At 39.4% G+C, this 25,967-nt stretch overlaps 1 protein-coding gene, 1 non-coding gene and 1 pseudogene across 2 annotated transcripts in view; 1 reads left to right on the forward strand and 2 right to left on the reverse strand.

Moving 5' to 3' along the window:
* Gipc2 (GIPC PDZ domain containing family member 2) overlaps positions 1-25,967 on the forward strand; it is a 183,475-nt gene that overhangs the window by 148,662 nt on the left and 8,846 nt on the right. The window lies entirely within an intron of this gene.
* Positions 3,070-24,839, reverse strand: LOC109117440 (annotated as a pseudogene).
* LOC117284110 lies at positions 13,637-13,739 on the reverse strand. Its single transcript, XR_004515179.1, has one exon. It is a non-coding gene; the product is annotated as a U6 spliceosomal RNA (small nuclear RNA).

A 25,967-nucleotide genomic window follows, 5' to 3' on the forward strand; every position in this document is an offset into this window, starting at 1 on the left:
ATATATATATTCATATCAATTCCTTGACCTTGAAGGAGGCAAACTAAGTTGTTCTCATAGGTTCCGGAGGCCAGAGGTCATCTTGACTTGTGCATATCCTTCAGCGTTGTCATACATCTTTAGCGATGACAGATACATATTTGAGATACTAGAAGATGGTATACATAGTTTTATATTAAAGATCACTGGAATAGGTTCCAGCAATTGAATCGGTCAGATATACACAGAGTGCTTGTTAGTACAGTTAGTGCTTATTGGAAACAATGTAGATTTCAAAACAATGTAGAACAGAAGTTGTCAAACTTCAGAATTCATAGAAAGAAGAGCTTATAAAAATATGGAATTTTGATCTTTACTCTTAGAGATTCCAAGCCCCAGGGCCCCATGTGCTCATCAGGTGGGTTTTTTGGAAGTGGATTGGATTATACAATTTACCACTTATCACTCAGCTTACTGCTGATTTACTGTCGGGAGGTGGGGCCTGGTGGGAAGACTGGGTCATTGGTGGGATGGTGGGGAAGGGTTTATCTCCTTTCCCTGCTCCTCTGTTCACTTCTCTCTGCTTCCTGTCCACGGAGTTGTGAGAAGTTCTCCCCCACCACACCCCTCTGCCTTGCTGTCCTGCCTTGAAACCTCTATAAACTGCGAACCAAAATAAACCTCTCCTTTAAGCTGTGGGTGCTGGGTATTGTGTCTCAACAAGAAAGTGACTAAGGCACTTAGTGTATGAAATAACTGAGGCAGGATAACTTTATAAAGAAAAAAGATTTATTCATCTCACAGTTTTTGGAGTTTAAAAGTCAAAGGTCCCCACAGTCTAATAGTTCAGCCCCTGGGGAAAGCCTCCCAGCAGGTGGCCTGGTACCATGGCAGGAGACATATAGTGACTGAGCGGGCTTAACAACTTGCTCTTGTGAGAACCCACTCAGGGACTTGCGGGATTGAGGGCAGGGGACCCCAAGACCTAAGCACCTCTCACTGGGTCCCACCAGCTAAAGGTTCCATGATAACTTTTAATACTGTCCCTCCCATAAATGGATTCTTGGGAGACAAACCATTTCCAAGCCTATGTTATCCAGGCTGGCCTTGAACTTTCTACTGTCTTGCTTCAGCTACTGTTGTTTAGCCCTCAAGTTAGGGAACTAAAATTCTTTAGTAAGGTGTTGTGTAAGGATGTGTGTGTGTGTGTGTGTGTGTGTATGTGTGTGTACATGTGTAGTGTGTGTATGTGTGTGTTGATGTGGGATGTGGTAGACATCCATAAAGTGTAATGATACTAATGTCTAGGGAGAGATCAAGGTGTCTTACCCACTGTGGACCATGAATTATACTCGGGGGGAAGGGACTTGTTGAACAGGTTATTTGAGCTGCCACTGAAGTGCTTTTCGACCTAGCCAGTGGGGTAGATTTTGTTAAATTATTGAGAAGATTGTCCTATAGCAAACTAAGAGAGTAATGCTATCCTTTATGGGTGATTTATTAAAAAATGGAGAGGTCAGAATCATACTTCACATTCATAAAGAGACACAAAAGTGGTGGAAAGAGAATTCTCCTTTATATTCATGAGAGCAGTGGGGTCAACCAGAGGCTGGTAGAGCAACACTGAGAGGCTGGAGAGAGCGGCAGTGAAGGGCGTCCATGTCACTGGGGCAGCTCCGTGAGCGAGACAGGGCTGCCTCAGCAGGGCTGGTGGGTTTTGTAGAGGAAGATTTTGGCTGCATTGTTAGGAAGAAGCTAGGGCTTGAGTTCTTTACGATTCCTCTTGCTGATAGCTTAGAGCCCAGAATCATATAGTGCTTACTGGGTGCTAAGTCCTTATCTAAGTCCTTCATATTTATGACTTCAAGGTTAAATCATCTGTCATAGAGAACCTGGCAAGTGGCCGATGTGGAACTTGACTGTGGGCAGTGTCAGGGTTAGTGTGCTTAACTGCTGGGCTCTATGACATCTCTCATGTGCCACTGAATTTTCCCTGTTCCAGATGTGCAGATCACGCAGCCGATCTGTGTGCCAGTTGCTTCTCAAGCGCAGTGTGGTGAGAGGAAGGGATCACTAGAAACCTCTGCTGGAAAAAGAAAGCTCAGAGTACTTTCCTTGCTCATGTGGTACCCACAGGAGTTATTTCAGACATGGTTCCTTGAATGAAGAATAAAAAAACTGCGCTTGTAATGGTGTGAGGGTGTTGAGTCAAGCTTTTGAGACTGAGAGATCTCTGAAGATAGTTTATTGAGCCATTTGGATGCTAGCCAAAGGGGCAAGGACGGGCCCTGGGAGCAGTTCTCTAAGCCACCAGGAGCATGGCCAGGTAGCAGCGGAAAAAATGAGTACCCTGGAACTAGAAGGGAGGGGTGTTTTATAGAAGAATTGTGGGGAGAAGAAATGTAAATTGTTTGCGCTGAACCTACAGTGGCTGTGGATAAAAGGGTAGGACAAGGTGGAGTGGCCCAGGTCCTGGGAGGGGCGGTCAGTTCATGGGGTTTGTGCTACTTTTGGGGTTGGTTGATTTCACAAGCAAAATGCAGTGACGCTTTGAGAGCAGCAGTCAGCCCGCAGGAAAGGAATGTGGAGGCTTTTTCTTCTTTTTCTGTGTTGATTAGCTTGATGATGTTAAAGTGGTCTCCTCTTATTCCTTTCCTTCCTCCCTCTTCTGGTCTGTAACTTAATTCAGGACATCTCAGAATTTGCCCCTTCTCAGTGGCATCATCTTTTTATTACTGTACACTTGAACAGCTCATTCTACTGACAGAATCCATTCCATTTCTCATCCAGAGACCATTTCTGTCATAAGTGGAACTGCTTAGTATAGTTTGATAAAATGGAGCCTTTTGATTCAGAGCCAGGAAAATATTTTTAAACAAACGACCCAAACAGTATTTTGTTGAAAAACAAAAATGTCCAGACTCCCGATATTTTGTTCCTCCTCAGCATCAGTGGGTTCTGATTGGAAAAGAAGCCTAACACTCTGGTTGACGTATCTGATTTTACATTTTTTTTGGGGGGGGAGCAGACTTTTTTTTATTAACTGACCAAATCATTAAAACACCATGGTAGACACCTTAGTTCATCCTTTTATGGCCTTTCCATAAAGCTGGTGTTCTTTTTCCTCATTCCACCTCATGGAGAACATAATTTGAAGGGCCACAGAAAGTTATTTGCCTCTGTGAAGCATTTTCCAACAGTGTGGCTCTCGTGAATCAGATCCTCCGTGCAGATGATGCCGTATTTACCAGCAGATTGAGCAGTCAACGAGTTACCTGTGTAGGCGGTTCCCTTCTTACTGATTTTCGACCAACTTCAGGTCTGTGTACCCACGCAGTATATGGTCCCACAATTCTCAACACGTTAACTGAGCCTTGTTGAGCTGAACAAAGGTACCATTGAAGAGTTGGCGAAGGGGCAGAAGCTGCAACACCTTGTGGCCCTTTGGGCTCACACCATCGATACCTGTGATCCAGATGACAAGCGCCAATTTGGTTTCTACAGGTACATAGAAGCTGCCAGTTCTTTTTGCCATCCTAGACGTTGGAATCTCAGTTCTGTACATACTCCTTATGATAGTGCCTGGCTTTTTCATAACTGAGCTTCCTTCTTGCCTTTCATAGCGTCTTTTAGGCAAACTTCTATTTTTCCCCCCATTAAGTTTATTGGTACATTTAAAGCAAACAATACAGTTACATTCATCATTGGGATCTTGTACCTTTACATGATTTGTCTTGTTCTTGTTTTTTCCCCATACCCTGCCCTCCCTTCACCACTTTCGCCCTTCCCTATTTACAAAGACTTTGTTTCCATTTTTTCCTCTTTTCACATTTGTTCTTTTGCCCTTATTTCCTTTCCCTTCCCCTTCGCATTTTCCCTTTAGCCATTTTCTTCCTGTTTCACACTCTCGATTATACCATTTGAACCTTATTTACACTTTTAGTTTTTCATACCAGAAAAACTATTTAATATTCACTCAAGTTTGTCCTATTTATTTCACTTAAGAGTATGGCCTCAATGTGCTACAAATTAGCTACAAATGTTTCTAATTTCTCCTTCTTTATGGCTGAGTAGTACTCCACAGGTAAACTGCTTTCTCAGGTGCTTCACCTTCTGCTCTGTGAAGTCTTCACTTTTTCCTAAGGGGTTCAGGCACAGTAGGAACCTTCTTTTTCTTTGACACACCCCATGATTCCAGCTGGGAAAGACTGACTTACCTGATTGTAATATGACATTAACAGTTCACCATGAACCACCTCTCCTATGCTTCTGCCTTTGGAGATCATATGTTCCACTGAGGGGAAGAAACAAGCTGTTTACCCACATTTCTTTACTATGGGAGGTGTCTAACATGGATTTCCTTTCACTGAAAAAAATAGGATGCAATACCAAGCTGTTTCATGAGGCTTGGGAGAGTGAACACCAAGCCACCGGGCAGCACTGCTGAGGAAGTAACGATTGATACCTAGGATCAAACTCAGGCTCTTGAGCTTGAGAGGCAGGCACCAGAACCACTGAGCTAAATGCCCGGCCCCAGGGGGTAATGAAAGAGCAGCCACAGGAACGGTGGTCACAGCGGGGCACTGGTCCTGTCTGCCCAAGTGGTCCTTCCTCAGTTTGTGTCCGGTTCCCGACCCCTCTAGGACGCTTTCTCTTGCCCCGGCCCCAGGGGCGCGCCGCCCTTCTGTGCAGGCCAGTGGGTCCATCTGAAAGGCAAGGAAGCGGTGCAGTTATGTGGAGGGACGTAGATCGTATCAGGATAATGATGCATATCATTTGCTTTATAGTCCTTAGCACAGAAAACAGACCTGGGTACAAAATCAGGCTGATTAAAGAAAACTGCTTTCTGTCATCGGAATTGATTCTGAAAAAGAAGTCAGAAACAAAAACAAATTTGTAGCAAGATAAATAACTACGCGCTGGATTCATTGCCCGAAGGGGCTCTGGAAACCATAGGATGTTTACTCTCTGAGGGACACACGTGGTTTCCAAGTGGTTTCTCGCCACTTCCGCCTTCACTCAGCCTTGCTATTTTCCGCCGAGGGACGCCTGATTGTCTCTGCCACAGCCCTGAGTCTAAGCAGAGAGAGGGCGCGAGGAAGAAGTGGGGAAGATTCGCAGGGGCATCTTATTTGTTGTAAGAGCTCCAATTTTAATGTGCTCGTCACGCAGGGAAGACTGTGCCAGACGTGGTGAGAGTGTGTGTGTGAGTGTTTGGGGCCCACGCCCAGCAAGTGCCTGCTTTGTATCATTCCACCCTTCAGTCCCAGACGGAAACTCGTTTCCTGGGATTGGCGGACTCGTGCTGCTGCTAACACGTGGAAATGCCATAGTTGGGGAAGGCCTAAGTGTGTATGTAGTATGTTCTTCTATCTCCAGTGTTCTTTGCTTTTGAGAAGCCTGGCCGGGCGCTGGTTGAGAGAGAGATCTTTAAAAGCGCTCCGTGTGCTCAGCGCTACCATATTGTGCGTGAGCTTTTGAGCAGTGCTCAGCTTCTAATGAGGCTCTGGAGAAAAGATGTAAACCCCGGTCAAATGAGGCCTGGCTGCTTTGTGCATCAGAAAAGAGCTATGGGCTTAGGCGGCAGCTGCTCTTCTTTTGTTTTGGGAAACTTTCTGTAATCATACTGATGAAAAAAGTTTTATTCTGAACAGAAAACAAGAAATACAGCTGGGACTGTTTCCTAACAGCAGGTAGTCACCGTGGCTCCACGCCCGCAGAGCAGGGCTGCCTGCCTGGGGTGATGCATGTGCGGTGGAGGGAAGGGCCGCTGGAGGTGCAAGGAGGCCTGGCTCTGCTCCTGCAGAAGAGTGGAAGCTCAGCGAGCAGAGGCAGCTGGCCCCGCGGAGCTGGCTGTGTCCCAGCTGGGGTGGTGGGTGGCTGAAGCGAGTCTGGAGCCACTCCCCACCGGCCCCAGGAGACGGCTGGATCCCTCTCCTTCTGCTCATTTCTCCTAGTTGCCTATAAGGTTGTCAGATGGCTTCGGAGTTGAGAAGCTGAGAATGAGCCCCCGAGATGAGAGTCAATGAAGAGAGTTACTGGAAGGGCCAGGCAGGGCTAACCGGATTTGGTCACAGTGTGAGAGAGGAGCCAGCGATGCATCAGGACATCAGTGCTGCTCGTAATCAAACCGAACTTTCTTCCTGCGGATCTTGGTCTGTGATTTGCTCTGTGTGGTACAAAGCACAGTACTGTCCTTTACCCTAGGTGAACCTGCTGATGCGGCTGCTATGTCCCTCTGGCATTGCTCAGTGTCATTTCAGTCACAAGAAAAGAGCTAAAAGCAGCACCTGGTGGGAGACCCAAGGGCAAGTGTGTTTTCTCAGTTCACAGAACTTTCTTCTGCACCTCTGTGGGTCGCTCAAGGGAACGTCAGCTGCAATCCACTGGAGAGCCAGGACCCTTCTAAGTGGCTGTGACATCATGAGCTCTTGCTCTTGTGTAGGCCCTGCCCCTCTTGCTTCTACCCTCTGCGGAGGCTCCTGAGGGCTCAGTGAGTGGAATTCATGTCACCAGTGTGCCAATCCTGGCCTGCTCCACCCAGTCCTGCTTACCTCTCCAGGGCCACCCTGCTTGTCCTCTGCGGGACCTTCCGGCTGTGCCCTCTACCCTGCTCTGGGGTCGAGGAGGTGACCACTAGAGTTGCCTCACTCTGGCTCTCTGACTCTCTGGCTCTTTGATGGAGGGAGGATGTCTGGTGATTTATTCCTTCTCTCTGTGCCTTTTGGTCCCTGACTTTGGCAGTGACTGAGTGTCACTCCTCTGCGTAGGTCCCAGCTCACACCCAGACTCTTCCCTTCCCCTTTCATAGTATTCTTCTTCCTTTTTTCCTTCAGACCCGTGGATGGAAGTGGTTGCTATTGCTGGCCCCTGTTGGCATCATCACCCCAGGGTGGGCACTCTTCCCTTGCCCCCTCTTTCATCTGTTCCTGAAATCTAGGCTCTCTGTCCTGTTCTCTTGCCCAGAACCACTTGCTATTTACTCGCTTGCTTCATCCAGCCCCAAGGAAACTCAGGCTTAGAGGGTCCCATTTAGGGTAGTATCAGATGTTTCAGTCCTTTCTGCTAAATAGTTGTGAAGTCCTTAACTATTTCTAGTGGTGGGAACTCACTGCCCATGAGGAAATAATATCCAGTCATTTAACCCACGTAGTGAAGATTACTGCTGTGTATTATGTGCCAAATACTCATGAATTTGGGTGGTTTTTTTCCTGTAAGAGGCTCAAGACAGTGAGATCAATGCAAGGGAAAGGAAATGGGATATAAAGTGTTAAGAAATGCTTTAGAGATATCCACAAGGGCTACAAAAGCATGGGAAGTCTTGGGAGTCAGGAGAATCTTCTCAGATAGAGCAAAGGCATCTTGAGATGTGGAGAGTGAGTGCATGGTTCTAAAGCAAACAGGATGGGCACATGCACTGGGAGTTAAGAGAGCTGGTAGTTTGGGAAATGATGAACAGTTGTGGCTGAGAGGTTGGGGAGGGTGGCAGGAGATGCAGTGTCCCTCGTATGCATTCAAACACTCATGAAGTTGGCACTCGTGCAGAATGAGTCTAATGAGTCTGGTACCTGAAGACAGGTATCCCTTTTTAAAAGACACAGCTACCCATTCATGAGCTCTTAGTGGTGCAGAGGCTTAATTAGCAAGCGGTAGAGTCAGATTCCAACCCAGGGAGTCTGAGTCCAGACCCTGAGCATGAAAACACTGTGCAGCATGGGTGGCTACTTTTGGATTATGTTCTAGCCTGTAAATATTCGGCTAGAGGAGGAATGTCCAGAGCTAATTACAACATTAAAGGAGCTGCCCATCCAGTGCAGGAAGGAGCGGGGGGGCGGGAGAGGGGAGGGGAGGGAGAAATGGAGCAAGGGAGGGAGAGAACAAATGGACTTCATGCAGTCATGTCTGACAGGTAATGATCCATCCACAGTTAACCAACACAATTGAGTCAACTATCACTCCTTTGTTGCCTAATCTTCACTTTTTAAAAATATAATTTTTTGGCCGGGGATTTAGTTCAGTGGTTCTGGTGCCTGCCTTGTAAGCACAAGGACCCAAGTTCGATCCCTGGTATCAAAAACATTTTTTTTGACCTCTTAGATTAATGTAGCACTCTTGTTGTATGATTGTGATAAAATGTACAATGAACATTTAAATTTAAAAAGTCACAGTAAAATTCACATTGCCATCAGTCTCCTTCTACAATACACTCCCTTGCTTTGAACGTACTTATCTCATCATTCCTGTCACTTTCTGGGTCTTCCCCCTTTCAAAGTAATACTTGCTTCCAGGAATGACTTTGGAAGTATTATTTCCCTTTCATTTTCACTGAGTTTAAAGACTAGTGGCCATAGCTCTTCTCTAAATGTCTTGTAGAATTCAGCAGTGGAACCATCAGGACCTGGGCTTTTCTTTGTTGGTAATGTTTTAATTACGTTTTTAATTTCACTGAATGTAATTGGAGTGTTTAGACTTTTTATATCTTCTTTGTTCAACTTTGGAAGTTCATATGTATCTAGGAATCTGTCCATTTCTTCTGTATTTTCCATTAGAGTACAGTTTTTTGAAGTAGGTATTGATGATCCTCTGGATTTCTGGTGGATCTGTTGTCACTTCAACTTTTTCATTCCTAATTGCATGAATTTGAACCTTTTCGTTCCTTTGTTTGATAAGGTTGGCTAAGAGTTTATCAATTTGATTATTCTTTCAAAAAAGGAACGGTTTAATTTGTTGATTTTTTTGTATTGTTCTCTTAGTCTCCATTGCATTGATTTCTGTTTTGATCTTTATAATTTCCTCCCTTGTATGAGCTTTCAGTTTGTCCTGCTCTTCTTCTTCTGGGAGGCTAAGGTTATGCATTAGGTTGTTTATTTGAACTTGCTCTGTTTTTCTAGTATGGGCGTTTACTGCTATGAATTTCTCTTGTAGAACTGCTTTCATTATGTCCCCTAGGTTCCTGTATGTTGTATTGGCATTATCATTTAATGTAGAAACTGTCTAATTTCTTCTGTGACCCAGCAGTTGTTCAGCAGGATGTTATTTAATTTTCATGTGTTTGTGAAGTTCTTGTGGTTTCTTCAGCTATTGATCTCCAGTTTAATGCACTATGGTCTGATAATATACAAGGGATAACTTCAACTCCTTTGCATTTACTTAAGCATGTTCTATGAGGTAGCATGTGGTCTATTTTGGAGAATGACCTTTGTGCAGCTGAGAAGAGTGAGTATTCTGATTTTAGGGTGGAACACTCTGTAGACATCTATTAAGTCCATTTGTTCTAAGACTCGGTTCAGTTCTGTTATTTTGTTGTTGATTGTTTTGTCTAGATGATCTGTCTATTTGTGTCAGTGGAGTATTGAGGTCTCCCACTACAATTGTATTAGTGCTTATTTCATTTTTCATATCCATTAATATTTGTTTTGTATAGTTGGAGGCATTAGTATTTGGTGCATATATATTTATGATTGCCATTTATTCCTCCTGTATTGTTCTCTTTACAAGGATGTACTGGCCTTCTTTGTCTCTCTTAATTAGTTTTGGTTTGAAATTTACTGTCTGCAAATGAGATAGCTACCCCTACTTTTTTCCAGGTTCCTGTCACATGGAAAACTGTTTTCTATCCTTTTACTTTTAGTCTATGAGTTTCTTTTTGAACTAGGTGTGTTTGTTATATAGAGCATATTGTTAGATTTTGCTTCTTAATCCATTCTGCCAGCCTGTTTCTTTTGATTGGTGAATTGAGGCCATTAACATTGATGGTCATAACTGTTATGTATTAACTTTTCATTGTCATGTTATTTTCCTGTTGTTGGTTCTTTTATTTTTTATTTTTCCCTCTCTCCCTTTAATTTCTTGCCTTATCTGGTATATTTGCTCTTTTGGCCCTTATGAAGTTGTGCCTTTCATTTTGTTTTTCTAGGTTGTTGTTTAAAAGTGTTTGGAGTGCTTGTTTGTTATTCTTGACATTTCTCAGGTGTTCTTTGTCATGGAAGTATCTTATTTCCCCCATCAGTTTTGAAAGAGAGTTTGCAGGGTGCATCAGTCTAGATTGGAGGTTGTTTTCTTTTAGGAATTGAAATACTTCACTCCAGGCTCTCCTTGACTTGAGTTTGTGTTGAAAAGTGTGCTGTGATTCTTATGGGCTGTCCTTTTCATGTGATTTGTTTATTTTCTCTTATTGCTTGTAGTATTTGTTCTTCTGTTGGGTTTCTGGGATCTTGATTATTATATGTCTAGGTGTAGTTTTTTTCTTTTGGATCATGGATAGTTGGTGTCCTATATGCCTCACTTATCTGTATGTCAAATTCTTCCCCTCTGTTTGGGAAGTTTTCTGTCATTAATTCTGTGAACAGTTTTTTTTTTATATCATTTGTACTTTTTCCTGCTACTTTCTGGATTCCTATCAATTTTGTATTATTCTTCTTTGCATCATCTAAGAGTTGTTGGATTGATTTCTCATGTTTCCTTACTGCTTTTCATGGTCACTGACTGCAATCCTATGTTCTGTATCTGAAACTCTATTTTCACATTCATTCATCCTGTTGTGAATACTTTCTATAGAGTTTTTAATCTCCTGGATATCTGTTTGAATCTGTTTCATGGGTTCCATTTCTTTCCTATTTTGAGCATTCAAGGTTTCCATTTCTTTCCTATGTTGGGCATTCATGGTTTCCATCATGGTCCTGAGCTCATCTGTTTTTTAAATCTGTTTCTGTTCTAGAGTCTTTAATCATGTGTTTCTTTCTTCTCGCCATCTCTGTGGTTATCTGGGAAATTATTTCTGTTTTGAATTTTACTATAGCCTCATTTATTTTTATTTATTTATTTATTTTTACTTCTTGTGCTATTGGTTCAGTGTGTCCAAATGTTTGACTGACAGACTTTTCCACCTTATTTCCCCAAACATTTACCTTTGGTGAGGTGGAAGTCTGTGTTTGTGTCTTGTTTAAATGTCTTCTCATTTCTATTTTTGTTGTTGGTACTGTCCTTAGTTTAATTCCTGAGTTAATACTTCAATCTTTCAGATATATCGTCTTTAGGTTTTGAGTCTCTAATGACTCTGAGGTAATCTCATTTTCATTGTACCAGGGAGGACAACTGATTAGATCCATCACAGCACCATAGCCCAAGTGATACAATCAGCAACAGAATAGCATCAAGCATGGTGCAGAAAATGACAATTTGTGGTAGTTATTAATCTATCACCTTTAACTGTGTGAATTAAATATAAATTGAGGACCAGCCCAGAATATGTTTATAGTGAATAAACTCTTCAATATAGCAACTTTACCCTCAGGATGGGGCCTTAGAAGGAGTTGGGGAAGGAGGGATACATAGATAGGATAGAGAAAGGTTAGAAGTGAAGCCAGAGGACACACAGGAAGATCACACAAACTCTAGGGGGCTGTTGAAGAGAAGAGGAGAAGACAGGACAAAATATACACAAGAACAGAACAAACTAACAGCAATAGGGGGCCTAGAGACTGTAATCACTTTCTTTTAAAACTAATGGCAATTGAGAGGAGAAAAAAGAGAAGAAAAGGAAAAGAAAGAAAATAAATTCAAGTTAGGATAGGAACTTTTCTCCATTAAAGCTTCTGCAGGACTGACAAATGTACATCAATCTATTAAAACCAGGGGTCCTCTTCATCTTTAGAGATAACCACTTAAGGAAAATGCAGTCATTTACATATCTAAACCTTCATTTTGAGTCAGCAGTTGGAATCCATTCAGTACTTTTTGAACATCATACCTTTAAAAGTTTACCTTTAATATAAACTTTGGAAAACAAAAAACAAGAAAAAATATCTATGGCAAATTACATTTCATTTGGATTCTAGTTTGATAACAGTAAAATAAAAAAAAATATTTGGTGTAGTGTTAATTTTACCTATGGAATTACTAGATGTCTTCTGCTCTTGTATGATTGAGTGACAAAAAAAGTTGTAGCTTGTTCAAAATATTTTAAGCCTTTCATTTAGTATTTAGTAAGGCAAAAATGAATTAAAAACCATAGTCTTTAAAAATGAAGTCTTACAAATTCGGTTCTCACAATAATTTCTTTAATGGATGAGTTAAGTATAGATACAATATATCCAATACTGTCATAACTACAGTAAAAGAAACTCTAGTAGCATTTTTTATTCCATTAAGTTTATTGGTACATTTTAGGTATACATTATGATCACATTCATTGGGAATTTTCCCCTGTACATGATATATCTTGGTTCTTATTTTCCCCCATTTCCTTTCTTTCCCTTCAACCCCTCCATCCCTTCCTATTTACAAACACTTTGTGTCCACTTTTTCCTTCTTTTCTCATATTGTTTCCTTCCCTCTTTCCTTTCCCCTACCCCTTCTATTAGCATATTAGCATTTATAGATCATGAAATCCTTAATACCAATATGTATTCAGAACACATTCACACAATACCAATACCTCTCCTTCTCCATGAAAAAGAACATTTGTTAACAATAACAAAAAATGCCAATAAAACAGTGGAAACCCATTTCATTTCACTGTGCCTAAGGGCATGACACAAAATATTGGCTTAAAGAGGTAGGTTAAAAAGAAAAAGAAAACCAGATTCTTCATCTTTTGTCACTTTTATTCAGTAGGAATAAATATTTTCATTGCCAGACATGGCAAGGAGTGATTATAGCCAACTCTAATTAAACACTTGTTTGCAATGTATACCCCCTTTACCACTGACCTCAAACAGACTAATTTTATGTGCTTTTGTTCATTTTTTTTGACATCGTACCACTGAGACTGGGTGGAAGGGGCAAGAGTAAGAGATGAGAGAGGGACAGTCCAGGATACCAGAGAGGAGGAATACTACCAGACACAGTAAGAAGGAGCTGTATTTAATTTTAAAAAGGGGAAGGGGTGTAGCCCACAAATGATACAGTAATGAGGATACACAAATCCTATAGCATGACTGAAGGCTTTCACTGTGCTTGATGTCATCACAATGGAAAGCATAAAAAGTGGAGTAAATCCATGCTGATACCGTCTGTCCCATCTAGTCCATTAGGCAAAATGGCGCAAGAAGTCACTTAAATAAAAAGTGCCCTACTTTTGCCTACGTGGCTAGCAGACATGGAGAACACCAGTGAGGAAACCACAGAGCTTCTCCATGTAGCTATAAGCATGTGTTGTCGAATGGCACACTGTCAAACACTGGAAGGGATGCCACAGTGGGCCTCTCTCTATAGGTACAGATGCTAGATCCAACTATCCTATCTAAGCAGGAAGTGGGCTCTTTTGCTAGGAATACCAACTCTAATTCACTTTGTCTTGAAATATATACAGATCGTTTGTAGTAGCTAGAGCAGTGATATTTTCCTTGGGGTGCCAAAAACTGTATGTATGATTTTCTTGTTGAAATCTAGGCTGTGAACACTTACTTCTTCTTTCTCTTGCCACTTGCACAGACTTTACATAGCTTCAAAACAATGGGAGACTTACAGTTTCCTCATGATGCTTCTAGGGTTGTATTTCACTTTGTGTTCCTGTTGAACATTTTGAAGAAATTGTTGTAAGACCCAGTCATGACAACTCTGTCAGGTCCATTCCGACCGCATTTAAAATTGTCAAATATGCATTCATTTTCATACAGTGAACAGTTTACTTTGGAGATATTGGTGCACCTGGTATAAAAATAAGGAACAATTCATTAGTTTGCGTGTCACCCTTGCATAGGTGCCATGCTAACCTTTGCTGTCTCGTTCCAGTTTTAGTGTGTGCTGCTGAAGCGAGCACCAGAAGCCTCATCTTGGTTGCCATGGAACCCTCTTTCCTTAGCCTTCTCTCTTGAGTGGGCACTTGCTTTTCATGTTTGTTATTGTGTCTATTCCTCCTTGACCCCCAAGGGCCACCACTATCTTGATTTCTAACAGCACTGATGAATTTTTGTCTGTTTTGAGCTTAAATGGAATCAAACTATGTACTGTTAGTATTGGGCTTCCAATATTCGATCTATTATTTATATTATTTCAAGTCTATGTTGTTTTCTACTAGAATTTGAGGATGGTTTCCAAGATTCCCCACCTCTTTCTCTTGTCAGCGTGCTCCACTTAATCCTACAAACAAGCAATTTGATGAATTTTCCACCCATGATTAATTTATGTGATGCAGCACAATTCACCTTGGAAGGGGAGATTATCAAGATGGGCCTGAACTAATTTTTCAGCCCCTATTGCTCTTTTCATGGTATTGGGAATTCATGAGTATTTTCAAGTAAAGAGTCTTCACTGGCTGGCAGCAGCTACCAAGAAACTGGGAACTTTGTCCTACGAGGACAAGGAACTGAATTCTGCAAACAATAAGCATGAACTTACAAGTGGGTTTTCCCCTAGAGGCTTCAGGCAAGAGCTCAACTTGGCCAACATCTTGATTTTAGCTTTTTAAAATCTGGAGTAAAAATCTAGCCATGTCATTCTGGATGTCTGCCCTACAGACTGTGCACTAAATAAGTGATTATCTTTAAAAAGTTGTTAAATTTGTCATAATTTGTTATTTAGAAATAGAAAAAAATATGGTTCCTCCAACACTTCACTGGATTTTAGGTAGTAATTCAATGACGCAGGTTGCCTCATTATGTAATATTTTTGTAACTATGTTATTACAGACAACTTATCAGAAGGCTACATTGCTTAAAACTTGAGAGTTTATGGATGTTTTCCTAAGATTGCTTTATGGTGATGAACTTTGTATAATACCAACTTTAAGAATAAAAGGAATCTATCATAGAGGTGTGGCTTTTGTTCTCTCTGGCTATTAGCTTGGTGTTCAAGAGCTGTGTGCTAACCCCACTTGTAGAAACACTGAAGGTCAGAGATCATCAGTCAGTGGTTTGAAATCTGGCTCTGTCATTAACTATGTGCCATGGACAAGTTACTTATCCCTTAAAAACCTCTTCTCTTTATCTAGGAGATGGGCACAGTAGTGCCTACCTCACAAGGCTGCCTGTGAGGTTTGGATACGGATATATAAAGTGTGATTCAACTTCATATACAATTTATCCTGTTTTGTCGTCTTCTTTTAAAAGATACCATTAAACAGAGACATAAAAGTAAATAAGGGCCTTTGGGTTTCATCACTGGGTTCTCTTGTGAATTCACTCATCAATGAAACTATACTTGGTACTGTAAGGAACACTGAGAAGTATTTCCAGCCTAAAAGAGGTTGACATTCAAGAGAAGACAGGATGAGTGCACATATAACATCTCATTTTGGTTCATCCTTAGTATTCTCTTTTGTTGATTCAAGGGTGTGGTTCCTTCAGGAAGTGGGAATGCTCTGTATTTTATAAGAACAGTGAAGTAATCTTTCCACTGTGACCCATCCTTTGAAGGGAGAACAGGAATGGGAGGGAGGGATATGTATTTTTTCAAAGTGGGGGCACATGAGAGGACGCCCTCCCTGCTGTACAGGAATGTTGCTGTAATAGAGCACATAAACACAACAGTCATGACTGCTGTGTAGAATGGAAAAATCAATGACTAAACTGGAAAAGAACCCATCATCAGACCCAAATGCCATGGCTCATGTCTGTTGCTCAGGACCATAGGCTCGATGGAGGAGATGTTGGAGATGCTTAGGCTTTCCCCCACTCCCAAAATAAGGAAACAAACAACAAAAACTTCAATTTTTTTTCTAATTGTTTCCCAAAACACACAGATGAAAGACAGTCTTGTGTGGTTGAATTTGGCTGCTGTTGTGTAAAATTTTACAAAACTTAGAAGATCTATTTTTTTCCCCAAAGAAACCAGCAGAATTCTAATGCTTCACGTGGGAATTGTGTTTGAATTTTGAATGCAGATGTGTGTTTTTGTCTTAATTTTCCATCAACACAGATGTTTATTTCAGAATGACAATCATTTTAGATGCCTCCTGGACTTATATCCAAGTTTTTCACAAGAATATTGTCTTGTATTATTATGTAATAGAACAGCTGCTGGTGTCTTTTACACTTTTTGGAAAGTTCTTTAACTTAAAAACATTTTTTTTTCTTATGAAGGTTTAAACCAGAGGGGTGGGATCATTTTGTTTGTGCTGAAATCTCTTCTCTTTGAAACATACAGTCAATGGCAGTTCAGAGACAGGAAAGAGCAGGATGTAGAGCTCATGTAGGTGATATTGCTGCTACAGATTACCACATGATAAGTGGATAAAGTACCATTCTTGTTCCACAACAGAGAGAAGGAGGTCAGCCTCCAAGGAAGGACTTTGTTTTTAGTATCAGAGCACCAGGAATTCACATATGTAACTTACAGTAAACAAGACAGTTACTCCTTTTACTCTGTAGAGCTTTCTAACACTAAGTAAATCAAATATAATGAACACTGTAGTAACCGTCTTATTCAAAGCAATATAATATAGCATTATAGTATACTTCTAGGTATTTTTATCTTTCTAATTTCTTTGTTCTCTTTGCATCATATTAGATTGAGAGGAAAAAAATCTTCACCTAGGGCTGGAATGCAGAATTCTTTGAAGTGAGATTTGGTAGGCATTTTAAGGAAAGGCTTTTGGAAAGATTTGGAACTAATAGCTTCCTGAAAACTTCATCCTGGCATGCTTGTTTTTTTTGCTTCTCTTTCCTCTATACACGTTTCTCTGTAGCAGTTTCTTAGATTTTGGACTCAAAGCTGGCTCCACGAATGTCTGTATGCTATTTGTCCTAAGCAGTTTAAGAAGCAATGTGGGTGTACCTAGCTTAATTAATGGTTTTCTAGCTTTGTTGTGATATACAAAAATTGTTCATATTTGCTGTGTATAATGTGCTATTTTGATACACATATCAGAAAGGGATTACCAAAACCAAGCTAATGAGCATATCTGTCATCTCATGGTTACCTCTTTTGTTCTGGTGAAAGTATTTAATACCATTCAGTTTCAAGTACAAAGTACATTATAATAAACTATAGTTACCATTCTGTGCATTGAACCTCTAGAACTTGTTCTTGTTACTGTAACTTTATAGCATCTCCCCATTTTGCTACTCCCACCACTCTTCCACTCTGTTTCTATGGCTTTGACTTTTTAAGATTCCATATGTAAATGAGATCGTGCAATATTTGTCCTGTTTCACATAAACAGTGTCTTCTAGGTTAATCTCTTTTGTCACCAATAGTAGAATTTTCTTTTTTAGGGGCTCAGTAATATTCCATTGCAATGAGCATTCCTGTTGGTTTAAGACTCCAGAAATATTAAAGCTAAAGTTGAAGTTTGAAATAATGGATAGCATAAAATATAGACTTTTCCTCCAATGCTCTCTACACTGGAACAATTTACAAGGAAATCCTTTAAATAGCTTGAAAAAATTACTTAATTAAAATGCTGCCCACCGAGACAGCAATAACATATGAAATTCATTGCTTGCAGAGACTAAAAATATGAGTGTGGTCAGGAAGTCATAATGAAATTGTGGATAATTTCAGGTAAGCTTCTGAAGTTGGTCACATGAGAAATGGCCCATCAAGTGTGACAACTAGCATGTCAGCTAAGGACCCCCAGACCAGAATATCTTATCCATTGGAGTATTTTTTAAATGGCAACTTTGTGACATTTGATGCTTCTAAATGTAGGTAAAATATGAGATGAGGATAGATTGCTTGGAATTATGTCAGCATTTTTGAAGATATAGAGTGTGTAGTATAATTCCCCATTGTGTGTCAAACTTGACATCTTGAGATTTTGTTGGATATTCTCTATCTTTTAATGGTTGTGTCAGTAAAAATTTTCAGAGGAGAGGAACCTCATCTGGGTCTTGGTTCTATATATCTTATAGTGACTCTGAAGAGATTGTTTGATAAGAGCCTGTTTTTAATAGAATTATTTCTAAAATTTTATTGGTTTCTCATCTTGCTTTGTCAACCTTGAGATTTTGGGCACCAAGCGTAGTTGGTTAGGAGCCAGTGCTATCGCGTGGATGAATTTTCAGGGCTAGCCAGGAATTTATCAACTGACAGGCAGTTGGATGTAGTGGAAAAAGTCATGACTTATATCAAACAGTTCTGGATTGAAACTTGGCTTTTCTCCTTAGTATCTGAAGGAGTTTGGGGAAATTACTCAAGTACCGTCTTGTACTTCAGTTTCCTCACTTCAGATGCAGAGATAATAGCTACTTTGTTAGGCTGTAGAAACTTTCTGTTCAATAGGCTTTTGTGAGAGGAAGTTGAAGAATGAAAATGTTTTTGTTCAGAAGTGGCACATTTTTATTACAGAAAAATTAGGAGACATAGCCAAACACAAAAAAGAATAAAAAATGCTCCATAATCCCTTTCTAGTGGATAATATTTTTCCCATTTACATCTTTAGTGTACATTAGTGTAAATCATTTAGGCATTAAGTATTTTAGAGAATCAATTTTAATCACTGAAGTGTATTTCACTGTGTGGGTGCATCAGAATTATTAATCTTTCATTGTGTCTGTCTGCTTTTTTACCATTGCAAACATCCTTGTGTATGTATTTTTGTGTATATGCACAATTATTTACCTAGAATAAATGTCTAGAAATGGAATCACTGGGTCAAAATACATGTCTTTTAAAGGTTTTGAATAGGATTTATTTTATTAAAATTTGCAAAAATGTACATTCCTACCATGAACGTATGGGAGTGCTCATCCCTTTCCATTTCTAATCTTTGAGAGGCAAAAGTGGCATATTATTTCACTTCACATTTTTAAATTACTAGTGAAATTAAATTTTATTTATTGATGTGATTTGCATTTTGAACTGCCATTTTATCTTTTTGTTGGCATGCTTGAAATGCTTTCTTCTTTTCTAATTTTAAAATTTAGATGAGCTTCTCTTGTATATCAGAAAGTATGACCTACTGTCTGGACCTTTTTTTGATACTGGGGATCAAACTTGGGACCGTGTGCTTGTGAGTAATGCAGTGGAACCACTGAGCTAAATCCTGGGCCCTTGGAAATGATTTTTTGTCTGGTGTTCTCCTGGCAGTACAAATTGAATTTGAAGAAGTTTTATATTGCTATCAAGCCAGAATTTTCTAATTAGAAACAAATTCTGTCTGCCTTTACAGATCTTTACAATCTAAGAGCAGTTAAAGATTTACTATATTTGCCTGTATTTGTGAGTAAAAGGATTGTTGGTTATGGTGTAATAATTTCTTCAAGTACACAACTGGGTATGATTTCCCAGTGTTATATCATTAGTTAAAATTTTATGCTCATCTTCTCATTACTTATCTCTTAGTACTTTTTCATTTTTGGCTAGGGTTTCCAGAATTTAAAAGTAATGACAATAGCAGGGCTCTTTTTCTTACTACTGATATTAAGATGAGAATGCCTTTATTTTCTGTCAGATTTGATATAGTTCTTATATTTGAATGAATACTCTTTCTTCTACTTTTCTAAGGTTATTTAAAAATGTGCAATATATTTGGTTAAAGGGCATTGACTTCTATTAATGAAGGATGAAATAAGGTAAAGGCAAAATCATGAATGGGACAATGATACTGAAAAAAATGACAGGACACTGATAAAAGATATAAACATGATGGAATCCCAACATAGGAAATGAATGGAATCCATAAAACAGATGCAAACAGGTTTTTAGGAGATTAAAAACTCCATTGAAACTTTATACAGCAGAATGAGTGAGTGAGAGGATAGAATTTCAGATATAGAATGTAGGATTGTAATTAGTGACCAGGAAAAGAAGAATTTCTTAAAAATAGTAAGAAACCATGAGAAATCAATCCAGCAGCTACTAGACAATGCAAAGAATAACGTATAAGACTGATTAAAGTCAATGAAGAAACAGGAGAGAGTGCAGATGACATAAAATAAGTGTTTACAGAAGTAATGGCAGAAAACTTCCCAAGTAGGGGAAAAGAACTTGACACATAGATAAGTGTGGCATACAGGACTCCAACTAGCCATAATAAAAAATTCTACACATAGGCATATAATAGTTAAGATTCCAGAAACCCAACAGGAGGATGAAATTGTGCAAGCAATTAGAGAAAAGAAACAAATCACATACAAAGGGAAAGCCCATCAGAATCACAGCAGACTTCACAACACAAACCTTCAAGGCGAGAAGAGCATGGAGTCTTGTATTTCAAGCCTTAAGAGAAAACAACCTCTGACCCAGATTGATGTACCCTGCAAAACTATCTTTCAAAATTGATGGAGAAATAAGACACTTTCATGACAAAGAGCACCTTAGGAACTTCATGAATACCAAACCAGCACTCCAAAAAAAATTTTTAAACAATATTCTAGGAAAAGATAATGAGAATCACAACCCCAGGAAGCCAAGCAGAATGAATTCACCAGGCATTACAGGAAATTAAATGCAAAGGGGGAGAATCCAATAAAAAGAAAAAGTTATGATAAGGATAAGTCAATACATATCAGTTGTAACCATCAATGTTAATGGTCTCAATTCACTAATCAAAAGAAATAGACTGGCAGAATGGGTCAAGAAGCAAGATCCAACAATATGCAGCATACAAGAAACACAATGCAAAAAGAAACTCATAGACTGAAAGTTAAAGGGTGGAAAACAATAATCCATGCGACAGGAATGCCCCAAAAAGCAGGAGTAGCTATCTTCTTTGTGATCAAGTGGATTTCAAACCAACACTGTTTAGGAGAGACAAAGAAGGACACTACATTCTTGTAAAGGGAGCAATCCAAGAGGAAGAGATGACAATCATAAATATATATTCACCAAACACTAGTGCATCCAACTCTATAAAACAAATACTAACAAACATGGAAAATGAAATAAGCACTAATACAATAGGAGTGGGAGACCTCAACACCCCACTGTTACAAATAGATCAACTAGCCAAAAAATAAACAATGAAATATTAGAACTCAAACTCTTGAACAAATGAATTTAACAGATAATTTACAGAGTGTTCCACCCCACAAAATTAGAATATACATTCTTTTCAGCTACACATGGGTTATTCTCCAAATTAGACCATATACTCACTCATAGAACATGTTTAAGTAAGTGCAAAGGAATTTAAGTTGTACCTCATATCAGACCATAGTGTGATAAAATTGGAGATCAATAGCAAAAGAAGCTTCAAGGATTTTATAAACACATGGAAATTGAACAACACTGTCCTGAACAACCAACGGGTCACAGAGGAAATTAAAGAAGAAATCAGACAGCTTCTACAACTAAATGACAATGCCAGTGCAACATATCAGAATCTATGGGACACAATGAAAGCAGTTCTGTGAGGGAAATTCATAGCAGTGAATACTCATATTAGCTGCAATTTTTTTGCGGGTGGAATGGAGACCGAACTCAGGGCCTTGTGCTTGCCAGGCAGGCAGTGGAACCACTGAGCTAAATCCATGGCTAGAATACTCATATTATAAACAGAGTGAGCTCAATTAAATAACCTGATGCTGAACCTCAAGCTTCTAGAAAAAGAAAAGCAGGACAAACCCAAAGCTCATACAAGGGAGAAAATTATAACGATCAGAGCAGAAATCACTGCAATGGAGATTAAGAGAACAATACAAAAAAAAAAATCAATGAAGCAGAGTTGGTCCTTCAAAAGAATAAATAAAATTGACAAGCCCATGGCCAACCTTATCAAAAAAAGGAAAGAAAAGGCCCAAATCCACACAATTAAGAATGAAAAGGGTAAAATTACAATAGACCCAGCAGAAATCCAGAGGATCTTCAGTACAGACTTTGAGAATCTATATGCCAATAAGATGGAAAACAAAGAAGAAATGGACAGATTCCTAGATATGTATGAAGTACCAAAGTTAAATAAAGCTGATCTAAAAGTTCTAAACAACTCAATTTCAATCAATGAAATTGAAACATAATTAAAAACTTACCAACTAAGAAAATCCAGGGCTTCACCCCTGACTTCTACAAGACATTTAGGGATGAACTCTTGCCCCTACTATTTAAACTCTTCAGTGAAATTGAAAGGAAGCTAATACTCCCAAATTTATTCTTGGAAGCAAGCATCACCTTGATCCCCAAAGCAGAGAAAGACCCAAATGCAAAAGAGAACTATAGGCCAATCTCACTAATAAACATAGATGCAAAAATCCTTAATAAGATACTGGCAAACAGAATGCAAAAGATCATCAAGAAGATCATACACCCTGACCAAGTGGAATTCATCCCAGGGATGCAGGGATGCAGGGATGGTTCAACATACACAAATCAATATATGTAATACACCATATTAATAGAGCCAAGGACAAAAACCATATGATCATCTCAATAGATGCAGAGAAAGCATTTGACAAAATCCAACATACATTCATGATAAACACCCTAAAAAAACTGGCATAGACCGTCAAACTTAATTTGGGAAGAGCCGTGTTTGAAAAACCAACAGCCAATATCATACTAAATGAAAAACTGAAATCCTTCACACTAAAATCAGGAATGAGACAAGGATGTATACTATCACCACTCCTCTTCAATATAGCTCTGGAAACATTAACCACAATAATTAGACAAGGGAAATAAATAAAAGGACTAAAGATAGGAAATGACATCAAATTGTCTTTCTTTACAGACAATATGACAGTTTATATAGAAGAGCTCCACCAAAAGTCTTCTATGCTTAATAACCAAATTCAGTAAAGTAGCTGGATACAAGATTGACACACAAAAATCAATAGCTTTCCTGTGCACAAACAACAGACTCAGTGAGAGAGAAATGGTGCAAGCAATCCTTTCACAATAGTATCCAAAAAAAAAAAAAAACCGTGAAATAACTAGGGATCAATTTAACAAAAGAAATCAAAGACCTCTAGTCTGAAAATCGCACCCTGAGAAAAGAGATTGAAAATGATACTAGAAAATGGAAAGACATTTGTTGCTCCTGGGTAGGAAGAACCAACATAGTGAAAATGACCATACTTCCAAAACTGCTACATAGATCCAGTGCAATCCCAATTGAAATTCCAATTGAAATTCCAGCAGCCTACTTCACTGACCTTGAGAAAACAATCCAAAAATTCATTTAGAACAAGAAGAGACTTAGAGTAGCAAAAGTAATTTTAGGCATAGAGACAAGTTATCACAATCCCTGACTTGAAACTATACTACAAAGCTACTGTGATAAAACAGCATGGTACAGGCAAAGAAACAGACCTGATAATCAGTGGAACAGATTAGTAGATGCAGAAACAACTAAAAACACACTCAGCCACCTCATCTTTGCCAAAGGAGCCAAATACCCTCACTGGAGAAAAGATAGCCTCTTTAACAAGTGGCTCTGGAAAAATTGGGTTTCAACTTGCCAAAGATTAAAACTAGACCTGTATGTCTCACCAAATCAGTAAACTAAAATTGAAATGGATTAAAGATCTAAATATTAAAACAGAAACACTAAACTGGTTGGAAGAAAGTTTAGGTATAACTCTGGAAGACATTGGCGTAGGAAAAGATTTTATGAACCAAACCTCAGTTGCACGTGACCTAGATAAACAATTAACGAGTGGGATCATTTTTTATTAAAAAGCTTCTGCATAGCAAGAGAAACCACCAACAGTGTGAAGAGGCAACCCGTAATGTGGGAAAAACTTTTCACCAGCTCTTCCTCAGAAAAAGATCTACTATCTAGATATAAAGAACTTAAAAAAAAAACAGCCCTCCCAAATTTAAAGATCCAATACAAAGATGGGCATTTGAAATGTATAGACATTTCTCAGAGAAAGAAGTAGAAATAGGAAATAAACATGAAAAAATGTTCAATATTTGAGAGATGTAAATGAAAACAATGCTGAGATTTCACCTCACCAAAATTATTAAAGAATCATATCACAGTGATATATGTGCACGCATGTTCATAGTGGCGCATTTTGTGATAGCTAAAACTTGGCAACAGCCCAATTGCCATCATATGGAGACTGGATAAAGAAAATGTGTTTAAAGAAAAAATAAAATGGAGTACTACTCAGCCATAAAAAATGAGAAATTAGAGACGTTTATAGCTAACTCAATGCACATTGAGGCAATACTCTTAATTGAAATAAATAGGAAACGTGTAAATACCAAATAGTTTTTCTGGCGTGAGAAACTGAAAGTGTAAATAAAGACTAAAAGGTAAAATAGATAATGTGAAATAGTAAGAAAAGGGTCAAAGGGGACTGGAAAGTGGTGGGGGTAGGGGAAAGGAAAGAAGGGAATGAAATAAATACGAGAAAATGAAAAACATGGAAACAAAGCCTTTGTAAATAGGGAGGAGTGGAGGAGTTGAAGGGAGGGCAAGAGAATGGGGAAAAATTAAGAACCAAGATATATTATGTAAAGGTGCAAATTCCCAGTGATGAATGTCATTATATTGTATACCTAAAATGAATCAATAAAATTAATAACATAAAAAAATAACCACAGGCATTTTATATTTTACAACATATTACTGTGCCTGGCCTCCTGGTAGACCTTAAGATTTCAATCATATTTTAGGGACCCTTGTATGCCCAGAACTAGCACTAAGGTAGGTTCTCCATGACAGTTGATCTGTGCCACTCCCTCTCCCACAGTACCACATTCTGTTTCCTGGAAATGATGCTTCCTTCTTTTTGCCTGTCGCTGCTTGTTCCTGGTCCCTGAGCACTTTCCCTGTCTCTTCCCCCTCTTCAATGCTTTCTCTTTTGCAAGAAGTCTTGCCCCAGCCTGGCAGAGTGCCTGTTGTGAGCGCCAGTGCTGGTGGGCTATGGGCAGAGTGAATAAGATAGAGTAATAGCCACAGCAGAGATTTGATCTAAGTTTCAGCTCTGAGTGTGCTTTCTAGCTGTGTGTCTGCTTACCATTTCATCTGACTTGAAAACTCTTCCTTCAGGGATCGGCCCTAGTTGTTGCCCTGCCCCATCCATGCGTCTTCAACATGGCACCCATGTTTCTGTCACAGCACAGAAAATTCTCTATTTGCTTGATTTCTCCTGTCTGTGTCCCTCCCTCTTAGCTCCTTGAGGCCAAGGACCACGTTCTCCGTGTTCTGCAACACTGTGACTCTAGTACAACCACAGTGTGCTGCAAATAACCAGTGCTCTGAAAATACTCATTAAGTCGTCAGAAATAGTGCTCATGCTGATGGATCCTGGAATACGATTCAGAGAATGTGTTGGGAAAAGTGTGGATTAAATAAATGTTTGTGGACTCCTTGGGATTCTAAACCCAGGTACAACATGTTTCATGGAAAATGCTTTTGGAATGCTCACACTTATTTTCAGCCATTAAAATGTTTATATTACTCCTAAATTTTGAGGGACTAGCATGATTCCTCTTCGGCTCAGTGGAAGTCGTATACCCATGGGAGAGAATCTGGCTGTCTAGCTTTTGGATGGAAGACGCTGGAGCAACACTAATAAATTTCAGAGTGCATACGGTTTGCATGTGCAATAGCTTATTCCTGTAATTTGGAGTTCTGAATGCCAGGGAGGCTCCAAAGGTAGAGCACATTTCTCGGTCATTTCCACATAGTCCAGAGCTGTTGCCAAACTTGCAACCTTTGGGAAGCAACCCTGTTCTACTTGTTACTATCGCTTTGCAATGTTAATGGCTTGTGATTCTCCAACATGGGGAAGTGGATATTGAGAATCAGTAGCTGTCTTGTTTTCTCTTAAAGAGCATCTTCATTTTTCTTTTCCCTAAGTGTGAATTTTTCAGCAATGACGTCGCCGTGGTAAGTTCAGCTTAATCAAAAAAGTCTTTCTCACTGAGAGGTGAATCAATAGGTTTTCTGATGGAACCTCTGTATATTGTCAGGTGTGTAGTATGCAATCGACACTCGTAGTAGGCAACATTCTGGGAGATTTTTCAGAAGTAATTATATTTCTTTTGTCACTTTTTACAGTGTCTTCAACATTTATTTTGAACCTCACCTTTTTTGTTCTTATTTGCTTTTTGGGTCTCAGTGACGTAGCACTAGACATGTTCCTGCAAGTCTCACACACAGTGGCTCCACCAAAATTATCATGTAGAAGGGACATAAGGTAGGCAGT

Source organism: Fukomys damarensis, unplaced genomic scaffold (genome assembly GCF_012274545.1).
Source record: "Fukomys damarensis isolate Sample0158 unplaced genomic scaffold, DMR_v1.0_HiC HiC_scaffold_33, whole genome shotgun sequence".
In the NCBI taxonomy this organism is placed as follows: domain Eukaryota; kingdom Metazoa; phylum Chordata; class Mammalia; order Rodentia; family Bathyergidae; genus Fukomys; species Fukomys damarensis.